Raw genomic sequence first — 12428 nt, 5'->3', positions numbered from 1 at the left:
GTATTTTCACAGAATTTCTCCAAATATTCTGAGTTGGAAGGGACCCACAGGGATCTTAAGTGACTGGTCTATATAGGGATTGAACCTGCAATCATGTTTACTAGCACTGTAACTAACCACATCTTAGTACAGCAAGGCAAGCCCTCAAAAAGTAATCAAGTTCTTTAATGAAAGCCCTAGATCATCCTCTAAGAGATTTTAGACTGGCTTCAGTGGCTCATCAGTTTAACAGCTTTGACAGATTTTTGCAAGTATCCAACCCAAATCTGTTTCTCTGCAAATTAAACCTTCTTTTTATTCTTTCAAATTGGGCATGGATAATTAGTGATTGCTGCTTTCTCTGTAATAATCTTTCTGTACTAAAATACTGTTATTTGGTCTTCTTGCCCTCAGTCTCCCTTTTTTTTCAGATTAGAAAGCTTTGTCCAGTATGAGATTTTATCACTCCCAATCACTGAAGCAAAGCTACAATTTTTCACTTTTCTTTTGCTTTACAGGATTGCAAATACTGAAATCTTATTGAACTAAAGAAGAGAATGTTACTAGCATATATGTAAGCTATTTATAACCAAATTTCAAACAACATTTTGAGGAATAGGATATATCTAGGGATAACCAGATATGAACTTCCAAATCAGGCACATATGCTGACTACAGAACACACAGATGAATAAAGTCTCCCTCTCCTCTCCTCTCCTCTCCTCTCCTCTCCTCTCCTCTCCTCTCCTCTCCTCTCCTCTCCTCTCCTCTCCTCTCCTCTCCTCTCCTCTCCTCTCCTCTCCTCTCCTCTCCTCTCCTCTCCTCTCCTCTCCTCTCCTCTCCTCTCCTCTCCTCTCCTCTCCTCTCCTCTCCTCTCCTCTCCTCTCCTCTCCTCTCCTCTCCTCTCCTCTCCTCTCCTCTCCTCTCCTCTCCTCTCCTCTCCTCTCCTCTCCTCTCCTCTCCTCTCCTCTCCTCTCCTCTCCTCTCCTCTCCTCTCCTCTCCTCTCCTCTCCTCTCCTCTCCTCTCCTCTCCTCTCCTCTCCTCTCCTCTCCTCTCCTCTCCTCTCCTCTCCTCTCCTCTCCTCTCCTCTCCTCTCCTCTCCTCTCCTCTCCTCTCCTCTCCTCTCCTCCAGCCCTTTCTGTCAAAGAAACTGATGTTGAATTTGTTTTAAGGTAACTTGATATCAGGAGGATATAATATAATCTCATAGTCACAATGAGATACATAATGAAACCCAATTCAGGCTGTGTTATGTCCCTTCTCAAGGGTGAAGATTTGTTCAGAGAGAACAAGAAAAACCAAAGAGGAAGGATGGGTGGAATGACAAAGTCAAGCAAACCAATAATGAAAATAATGATTTTGATGCCAGCAGGATTCAATGTCATGTGGATGAAATGTTGCAGTGGATGAAATGTTGCCATGAATGAAACATCTGAATAAATTAGGGAATCCCTTCCTAGCATTCATAGGAAGTGATATCACTACTAACTTACAACTTTCACAGTGTAGATCATGAAGAATTCTCACTCTGAGCAGTCTTAGTCAGCAGTGAGTAAACAATCATCAGCTCTGATGGAAACACATTGTGGATAAACACCTCCATTTGTCTAGATGGCAGCAGCAGCTGAGGTGAACTGTATGTTTAAGAGGGGAGAACACAGGCTGCCAAAAGCTGCACTGGAGCAGTGGAGTGTTACATCCCCCTCCAAGAAAGCACTCCTTCCTGCATAAAATGCTGACAGAGTATGAGAGAACTGAGCATCTCCTAATATTTAATTTATCCACCTATTCTACAAAGCTTTGCTAAATCAAGACCTGCCTCTCTGAGGAAGAGACAAAAAATTATGTGAGTGATGGCTTCTAAAGAGCAGGCTGTAAACTATAATGCAGCGAGATCATCCTTTATTTTGGGAAACAGCCAAGCTCAGACTTTCTGTTTCCCCATACAGGGTGATTCTAATTTTAGCACATCTGCTTTGTCTTGGTTTTGTTCCACCCTTTCCACCTGGGAATTCTGCTATCCTTCATTCTTCTGATGTGTAAACACTGGATGTGATACTTGTGATAGCAAGAAGCAAAGCAGTCCCTTAGGAGGTCCTTCATACTCCTGCAAACCCAGGTTTCACAGGACCATCTACACCTCAGGCATCTTCACTCACAAGCAAATGCAAAGAGCTGCTGATTGATAGGCTGGCAGCCAGAAAGATTTTAAAAATTTTGTGTCCTTAAGCTTCCTGTGATAGAAGGCACTTAAGTTTTCTTATTCCTTCACTATTAAGATACATAGCTTAATATGACCCAAAAATAAAACCACTTTCTGACTAAATCAGATCAGTATTTCAGGGAGTTTTATGAATAAAGTGTCCAATGACTTCTTGTGAAGATACATTCAGAATAACACTTAATTTTTTCACTGTTAAAAGAAATATGTTATTTCCTAGCTTACCCATGCAGGATGGAAAATTGGAAGACAAGTCTTTTTTTAAAAAAAGGAGATATTAAAAAAAAGAAAGCAAACAGAAATCCCACTTGTTATTGAACTATTTATGAAATCTATGATAAGTGAACATTAAAAAAAAAATCAGTTCATACATAAATGACTTAAATAGAGAATGCACTTTTTTTTTCCCCAAAAGGAAAATCTTACATTCCTATTTGTATTCAAGGGGGTATCGAGCAATGTCTCTAGAAAGTTTATTTAAAATAAAACATAGTTGGCTTGGCACATGTTCACTAAGCCAAGAAAAATGTGCCTAGGACATTTGATATCTTAACCTTCATGCTATTCATTAAGGTAAGTTAAATGTTCTTGTCTGCACATAAGATCTGGCAAAGACCCATAAAACTGAGGTTAATTACTTTGCCTCTGTAGCAGCCCTCCTTCATTAATAGTGAAGCATGTGATGAGCCCTTGTTGGAATCACAACTGAAGGTTCATGAACAGCTCGTGTCACTGCTCTGCATGATGTATGCTGTGCTAAGGAAGAGCACTGCAAGAAAAACAGAATTTAAGTGTGCCTGTGTGTACCTATGTATACTTTTTGAGGCATTTCAGTTACCATCAATTTTCTGGTACTGAAGCATTCAAATGACAGAAAATTTTTTGCTCTGTGGGTGTCAGCTGTTCCTTGCTATGCCCAGCTACTCTTACATCACACCACACTGACAAGCTGGTGAGGATCCTGAACCAGGCTTCTTCTCTAAGGTGGGAACTGAGGTGGGCTCTAGTGTGGATCATTTCCATTCTTTCTTTTCCTACAGCTGGTTCTAGTGGTCTCTGGAGCACAATTTGTCCTTTTTCAGAGGTCTTTCACATCACTTTTCTTCAATCCAACAGTTAAGAAAGATTTTCGGTTATTCAAGAATGAGTGTCAGGTCACTCTTCCCTTGATATAAAGATCCTTGCCACATAACTCCCCTTCAAGCTACTTAAATACTATTGCTCCTATTTCACAGATTTAGATACTGTGGCACAGAAGAACAGCAGTGTGTAGAGGTCATGTACAAAAAAAGCAGTAGCTAATCCCGGGGAAAAGAAAAATGTCATTTTTTTATTATCTTCTGTACCTTACTATTTACATGATCAAAGAGTCCTCACTTTTTTAGTCAGCCTCTCTTGGAAGGCATTTTCAGAGCTGGAGAGTAATACATGAGAAAAATTTCCTTTTCTTCCAGAGAAAGCCCAAATAAAATGTTATGAGCTCTAGAGTGAAGGAAACTCCATCACCCAGATCTTTTGAAAGCTTACTAGTTCAGCAGTGGGCTAAGTAGAAACAATTCAAAGCAGCAGTAGTAAGTGGTTTGAAAAGGAGCAGGGATATATTTGTTCAAGAGAAAAGACATAAAAGAAAGAAAATAGCAAGAAAGGAATGCAAAAGAAAGAAAATAGCAAGAAAGGAATGCTAGAAAAGAGCTGGTGAACTATTCTTCTAATAACAATTCATGACATGAATCAACTCCAATATTTAAGATGGAGCAGAGTTTAAAGTAAACAAATTTTAAAAGTACCTTTAACCTGAAGAATAACTATGGTAAAGAAAAAAAATACCAATAGAAATCACTAAATGTAACAAATTGATAGTAGAATTCAGGTTGCATTCGAACACCTGAGTTTTGTGACTCCAAGGTATTGTGCCCAAACTTCCATATAATCCAATGAATCTGGAGAGATACTCAACTGAGTAAATTCCTCCTTCGGTGTTACTATGGGTCTCTTTGGGTTCTGTTGCCTGTTTTGACTAGATCTCAGTGCATGGTAGTAGGAGCTCATAGATGTAAAGAGTGTGTAGTCACTCAGTTTAGGAGGTGTCAAATACGGAGCTGACTCCTACCCAATCTACTCCTTCAGGAAAAGCTAGCAGCAGTGGAAAAAATCCTGCAATGATAAGCAAATTAACTTCATGAGTCACCCACATCTACTTAAAGTCCCAAGACTGCAATTTAACATTTATACTGCCTCTAAGGCCCATTTATTGTTTTGTGCATCTACAATAGTCATTCTTTGTTGCACAGCTTTGCTGTGGTCTGCATGCACTGATCCATCCCTTGGGTCACTTGCACTGAAATCAGGGGTACCAGTGCTTACTACTGCACAAACACAGGTAGGCACATTTGTGGAGAAGTGGGACATGTCCCTGATGAGTAAATAACGACCTTTGCAGCAGTTTTTGAGAAGAGTCCATTAACCAGTGCACAAGGCCTCAGTCTTGTGAATAAAAACCAGAGACCTTTCCACTTGGGCTGATCAGAGACCAAAACTCCAACAAGCACAAAACATTGACGAGCAATTTGGGATCTGGAGAAGATTGCTAAGAGGGAGGTCAAACTCCCTGAGGTTTCTCTGCAGGTCATGTGAGGGAATCAGCCCTGCAGGGTCTGCTGTCTGCAAAGGCTCCGTGCACCAGCTCCACTTAGACGGTATAGACTTTTTTTTGCTCCACATATTTTTACTGGGGGTGGCTTTGACAAGGCACAAAAACCCCTCTTGACTGACAGGTGAATTCAGATTTTGCTCTTCTTCCTCTGCATGTACCATCAAAAGGGGGAACCTGCAGAGAAGTCGTGGGAGTAAGTCTGGGTTTGGAATCATGCTGCTTATGGCTGTTCCCAAGACACTTGTGTAAAATTGGAGTGGGTGTACCCCAGAAGTGTTTAACCATAGATGCTCTAGAGAACCTGTTTCACATTTTTCATCTTGATTTTTAAGAATCATTTTTTCAGAACCATCAGGCTTATCTTTAACAACATTTACAATTAATATCAGAGATGCTTTATTGTCTTAAATACTGAACTTAATAGGATGTGAAAAGGGCCATTCAGAGCAGGAGCAGTTTTAGTCTTTCTGGAGCACATGAGCTTTTATTACATTTAAGGGAAGTCAATAAAAATTATATTGTTTTGTACTGAAAATCTGACCATGTCCAGAATAGATGTAATTATTGTAGATGTCACTCTAGAAAATGGAAATTAGCACCTCTCATTATGATGAACTGCTCTGAAGATAAATTCCTTTGTGCTTACTAAGTGTACCATGGACAGTCTATTTGCAGCTGTTCTTTCTTGTGTCTCATCAAGACAATGGGAGTTAATTAAAAAATACTGAAGGAACTGCGGTACCTAATTTATTCAGACTTGTGGGGTTATAAGGCTGCCTTTAGCTTTTACTACTTACTTCTGCAATGTTTGATATGAGCAATATCAACTTTGGTTTTATTTTCATTCCAGCAATTAATACCCCAAAATTATCCCATCCTTGGCTGCATGTTCCATTTAGGCATCTGCTGTTTTCAAAGAGAAGCAAGGCCAGATAACACAGAAGGTCTTGGAGTCTCCTTTTGCTTAGCTTTTGTCTATGAAACACATCTAGAATCTCAATCAAACTGATAACCCAGTATTTATGAGAGTGAATGAAAGTGAACCTTTCATGAAGGTGTCTAATGAGACATGTTGCAAAGTTTGTGGCAATCAAAGTAGGAAAAAGCTTTTTCCACACAATTCTTGTAGGAAGATGTTGTCCAATTGTTTCGTCTATGCTGCTGTCTAAAGCATAAAGTAATATACATGGCACGTGTCCTGCTGGTCCTTTGTTTTGGCTGGATAGGGAATGGTTTGATGATTCAATACCTGAAGCTACATTACAAAATCTTGGCAGGGTGTGATGACTAACAGTCTACTGCCGTGTGTAAAAGGAGGTGTCTTTTTTATTACCCAGTTGGCTGCCTAAGGAGATCACAATCTTAGTGCCTGCTTTATCTGCAGCTCCTGAGATGCAGAAGGATGATTCCAGGGCTGCCAGTTTGGGTTTTTATGCCTTCCCAGTACAATTTTGGCTTCATGAATATTTAGCTCATCCTGTAACATTCTGGGAATTGGTAGAACGTTTCCTGTCTTTTTTTTTTTCATACTTGTTATTGCTGGTGCAGGTATATTTAATAAAAATAATTATTCTTCAAAATATTTACAAAAATGCTTCAAAAATTTTTTTAAAAGTAACACAGTTGATCATGAAGCTAACTGCTTACTGCAGGCAGTAATTACTCTATGGCACAGGTACAATGAACCGAATTGTCATAAGGCCACATGAGCACCACTATCATGCATGGGAGTGGGTGGGAGCATATCATGAAACAATCTCCTGATAGTGCTTTGTTTGTTTATATTTTAGCTTTGGCAGTAGGATCTACAGGTCTCAGAATCAGTGCTCTCAAATTGTGTCTGTATTGAATACACGCAATCGTTATTAATTCCAGAGCCTCTGAACGCTTACATATGATTTTTTAGCTCCTGAATGAAGAGCATGTTAGATTTACATTTCATTGTGAAACGCAGCCATGTTAGAAAGATGAGTGGTGAAAAGCAGGAGTTACAAAACAATTTGTATTACTGCCCTACCTTGTAGACATGAACATTTATCATAGAATCATGCAACAGGTTGGGTTGGAAGAGCTGTTCAAGATCAGTCAGTTACCTCCTGGCCATGGGCAGGAGAGCCTTCCTCTAGACCAAGTTGCTCATAGTTCCATCCAGCTTCCAGTCAAGGGGCAGACACAACTTCACTGGGCAACCTGTTCCCGTGTCTCACCACCCTCACAGTCAAGAATTTCTTCCTAATAGCAAACTCAACCTACTCTCTTTCAGATTGAAGCCATTCCCCCTTGTCCTGCCAGTATATGCCCTTGTCAAAAGTCCTTCTCCATCTCTCTTGAAGCCCTTAAAAGCACTGGGAGGTTCTATAAGGTTTCCCCATGGGCTTCTTTTCCCCAGACTAAACAATTTCAAATTTTTCCTTATGTCTTAATAGGAGAAGTGCTGCAGCTCTCTGCTCAACTTCATGACTTTCCTCTAGATTTTCTCCAACAGGTCAATGTCCTTCTTATTGCTGGGGATCCCTGAGCTGAACAAGTGATACTCTCCAGCCCCACAGTAACCCATTAGACTAATCTAATAATGGAAAGGCATATTTTATATTCTCAATTTTATTTCTTTCAAATATCATGATGATTTTTTAAAAAATTATTCTTTATTAAACAATAGTGGAGAAGACAAATATTCAGAAGAAAAATATTTATATGGAAATAAGACTCATATTATGACAAAAAGCTTTGTATTATCTTCTGGTGTATTGGCTTCCATAAATTTCAGTTAGTTTGCAAGGAAGGCCAGAGTCAGAGCTAGAGAACAGGAGAGAGATAGACACAACACTGATTTCATAATAGCATAATCTTAAGCTTTTCCTTGTTTTACTGGGATAGAAAATGATCACAAAACAGCTCCTACAATTCAAATTTGTCCTAAAATATCAGAATGGCACCATCTGACTTTAATGCTTATTGTGCTGTGCTTCTCTGGAACAGCTTTGACTTATCTGCTGTTAAGCCTTCATTTAATTCTTCTGTACTGGTTGTTTTTTCTATTGATTTAGATGTCTCTTTTTCCATTTTGTTACTTTTTTTTGAGCTGTTTTGAAAATTTCTAGACAACTTCAGTAAAATACACATCTGTCAGGAGTACTCATGGCAGCTAATGACATAGAAAATATCAGAAAGAAGGCTTTTGTGCCTTTTATTGTTCAGCTTTCTATGACTAAATCACTGCAGACACCAAGAAGAATAAGAGCCACAAGGTCATATTTTCTGGTCAAAACAAGGGATGCACCTTGTCAGAGAGCTACAAGACTCCAGTACTAAACAGAACAAGCAAGATAAAACTTCCTTTCAATAGGTGGGAGAATAGTCACCTCCTGAAAAAAAACCCTTTGAATAGGCTTGAAGATGGGCAGTTGAATACTGGTGACATTGCTGCCTTTTGCCCAAGGAAACAATGGGAATAAAACTCGGGATAACTTTAGTAAGGAGGTGATATAAAAGGGGATCTTTATTGAAGGCCTTCAGGGGCAGTTATGGAAAGATGTCAACAAAAGTCTTCTCCTGCAGGGATGAGTACACATTTATAGGTTTTAGGAAATTAACATGATTGATAAAAAGCACCAATTAGGAGGACAAGGGATGATGCATTCCCCCGCCCAGGTGAAGCCCCTTCTCTGGAGCCCCCCTTCAGCACTAGTTGTACTTTGTCCATGAGAATGGACCTCAATGAGTTGTTCTTGGTCCTGTTTCCCAGCAAGAATCAACATAGCACAGAACCTTCTACCCCCTGGGGCTTGGACCTCTGGAATTTGTTTTGTCTTTCTGCTCAGGGAAAGGACATGGAAAAGTGCTTGGAAATCTAGTTACTAATACAATAGGTGACAGAGTTACAAATATATGTGTGAAGAATACAGAGACTATATAAAAGGAAAAAAAGGTAAAACCCAAACAACATCAATTTGAAAGACCATTAGCCTGTTTATAAATGTTAATCCAAGTGTTCTATTTTACCTTAAATTATCTCATCAGAAACTTGACTCTGTTTATCTTGGAATTGGTACTACTTAGGGTTATATGATTTAAAACCACTACCTGGACTACAGAGTCCCTCTATTAATTAAGCATCTTGTAAGGACATTAATTTCAGTCTTCCTACAGTCCTTTTAGGGCACTAAGGGAAGTTTCTTAGTACACTAACAGTTCTGATCCTGAACGAGAAATTCAGAGCAGAGGCACTAACTTGATACTAACTTGATGAATTTGGAGCTTGGAGTTCTTTACTAAGCCAAGAGGAATGTGTGAGAGCCCAGTTGGTATAAGTCTCATCACTGTAGGGGGCTGAAATTATTTCATTCCCCTAACTCATTTCATCTCTGCCCACTTCCCTCATGCATGAGCAAGGGTCATTAGTTGGCTAGTTGGTGGCAGCTCTGAAAAAGGCTTTTTTTTTTTTTTTTAGACACCTCTCTCTTCAGCAAAAAGCTGAGAGCACAGGAGGCACAGACCACCAAAATCCTGTCAGTTTCATTCACTACTGACCATCACAACATATCAACAATCTGGTTTGGCGATCAAAGTACCTCACAGGAGTTTTATCCTCAGTGAATCCAAAATCCATCTACTAGGAAGGTTTCCTTCTCACAAATTTCTTCCAAGGATAGCTCCCATGCCTGAAGATCTGACACTGGGACTTCTCCCCTATATGAGTTGCACTTCAGGATCTGACTCCTTTCTCTCTGCCATTGACTATAAATCTCATTATTCTGTTTGAACCCATGTGACAACTCTGGATTTGCAAGGAATAGAAGAGAAGGAAGAAGATAATTTTGTCTTGATTTTACCTTAGATTTCTACTTGACAGAAAAATGTGGAAGTTATGATTTGATGACAAGAAACAAACACCAGCAGTGAATGTGAAGGCACTACATATAAACTCTGACTTTACAATCATTGGATTTCTACTGCAAACTGGTTCAGTAATGGAGGTTTTAAGAGAAAATGTAGTAAATATACATCCTGGTATCTACAGAATCATAAATACATGTAAATATTTCTTCCCCCCAACAATAAAGAAGAAAAGTCTTTTATTGGATTTAGAAAACAGGTCACCTACTAAATCAGAATATGGAAATTGATTGAAGAACAATATAAACATTTCCCATTCCTTTATTTGTTGGATTAACCAGTATGTTATACTTAGAGCTTGATCATCTAAGTGCTGCTGGAACAGCATGAAGAAAAAATTTCAGTGGCAACCATGGTTCTTTAGAGAAAAATACTAAGATGAAAGAAAGTCTGGACAAATGTGAAGCTTTACTTAGAATCTCACAGTTAACAAATTGGTTTTTATCAAGAGGAAAAAAAAAGCCGAAAATGTAATATTTAACCAGAGGTTTACATAGTTTTTTGTTTTGGTTTTTTTTTTTTAATTGTGAGTTTATTGTTTGCCCTTTAAAAATAAAGGCTCAGTTATTGTGATCATAATTTTAAAATATGAAGCACATTAAGCTATTTTCATAAAGACTAAGTGCTCTCTAAAATTAAGATTATTCTTTTATTTTTTAAACTAAATCTGAACTTTATCCTCATACCAATTCACAGAGATTTTAATATTCTTGCCACCACCATATAGACACACATATACACACAGATACGCACATATGTGTGTACATATATATATACATATACATATACATATGTATATATACATATGCATATGTATGTGTGTATATATATACACACACACACAAGACTTCATGGTGCTTAACCCTCTTAAAGTGTCCTTTCCAATCCCAGTCCAATCTGCTTTTATTTTAGAGGTTGCAAAGTACTGACAGTTGATTAAATTCTAGCTTTGGGAGAGCTTGATAAAACCTACATAACATGTAAGCTGCTTTAAAAAATTAAAAAATAAAAGCCAAAAAACAAACTAGAGTTCATCAGTCTGCAGAGAGCTTCTTAAAGCCATGGGAAACAGAGATTGTTGCAGGGCAAAGTGTGAAAAAAAATCCTCTGGAAGTAGAGGTAGAAGGAAACAAATGGTCAAACAGAACAGGTTTTTTAATGGAAAAAGAGATTAAGGCAGGATTACAGTTTTTCCAAAGATCTCAGGCAGAAGAGACTAAATATGCCAACAACAGATTGTTCTGAAGACTAAGGGCTGTCTTCTTATTTTCTAGCCCTGATACCCATACTAGAAAGACAGAATGTAATATCATACCTAGAAAACAAAGCTATCCTCTTCACACCTGGCCAAATGGTCCTTTCAGGTGGTGAGCTCTAATCCTTTATGCAAATCAAATGAAACACTATCCAAACTGTTTTGACTTTCAAAATGAGCTTTAACTGGGTTTGTGGAGTCCCCTGTGAGAAAGAGATTACCTGGAATGCAGGTGCTCAGTGAGCCAGGGGCAGGGTTTGCAGGGAGGAATTGTCTGTAGGGTACTCTCTTAGGGGACTCTTCTCATTACACCATTTAATGTAATGTATTCCTTCTTTCTCTCCACTGATCTGACTCAACCCATAATTAAAACTTGCACCCATCTTTGTCCCACCTTGATGGGAAGCATCCCTAGAAGCCCAGTGGATAAGGTTTGATACCAGCCTGGTCCTTCTGGCCTGAACACTCCTTGTGAGACTGGAAGCAGGCAGTGCTTGCTCCCCACCTGCCCTCCTGCCTCCATTTCCTCTGCCAGTGTGTCAGATGCCCAAGAACATTTCCATAAAAATTAAGGAAGATAATAAGAAGGGCCTTTTTTTCCACATAAGAGGACTTTCTGTCTGTGGAATTTGAAATTATTTCTGCAGAGAAATGGGCCTGCTTGCTGAGGACTGTCTTGGAGTGGGATTTAAAGAATACAACTAAAAAAAATAATGTGTTATGGCTTTAGTAACTTCTAGAACTAGGTATCTGCACTGAAACTACACAAATGTAGTGCTAAAATTAGAATAATTTTCTCCATTTGGCTTGTCAAGACTTAGAACCTGGAGGGTTTGTTTCTGATTTGAGTTCACTCCCTCCCAATAGTTTACCACAGCAAGAGCTGGGCATGCCTTGCTGGCGAGCTCTGTGTAAGAGGTAAGGAGTTTTCTCTTCATGAATGATGCATAACCTGCTACACTGAGAACAAGAATGAGCACCTCTCCAGAGGATGAATGCAAAAGTCAAACAGATATGGACTGTTTTCCCCTCTGATCTCAAACAACTTCTATATAAAATTATATTAGGTGCTCTAAACTACAAGAAATAATGAAAACAAAATGTTTCAGAGAGGATATATATTGGGTTTTCTGAACATTGGTTCAGATCCCAGGTTACTCAGGTTAGTAAGACATAGTTTAACAACTTTGCTTAGCTTGAAAGCAGCCTCCCATCCCTGTTTCCCTATTGCCTTGGCCAGGCTTCATTAGTGTCTTTGGTCTAGAGCAGTCTTGGACAGGGAGTCGATGTGTGGTCATGACACCAGAGAAGCTTCTAATTATAACTAAATGCCTTTTCTGTGAATTGCTGTCCTTCAATGTTGTGATCTTATTGCAAAAGAAAGGGTAAGGGTTGGACTGATCTTTATAGTCTTGTAGCTATA

General features: G+C 38.9%; 1 protein-coding gene across 1 annotated transcript in view; it reads right to left on the bottom strand.

Moving 5' to 3' along the window:
• ADCY8 (adenylate cyclase 8) overlaps window positions 1-12428 on the bottom strand; it is a gene marked incomplete at its 3' end in the record, with an annotated part of 115986 nt that overhangs the window by 68000 nt on the left and 35558 nt on the right. The gene's annotated exons all lie outside the window — the stretch shown is intronic.

This window comes from Fringilla coelebs, assembly GCF_963513975.1.
Source record: "Fringilla coelebs genome assembly, chromosome: 1".
In the NCBI taxonomy this organism is placed as follows: Eukaryota; Metazoa; Chordata; class Aves; order Passeriformes; family Fringillidae; genus Fringilla; species Fringilla coelebs.
Note: the sequence above shows the minus strand (reverse complement) of the source record. Positions and strands in the feature narration are given on the sequence as shown.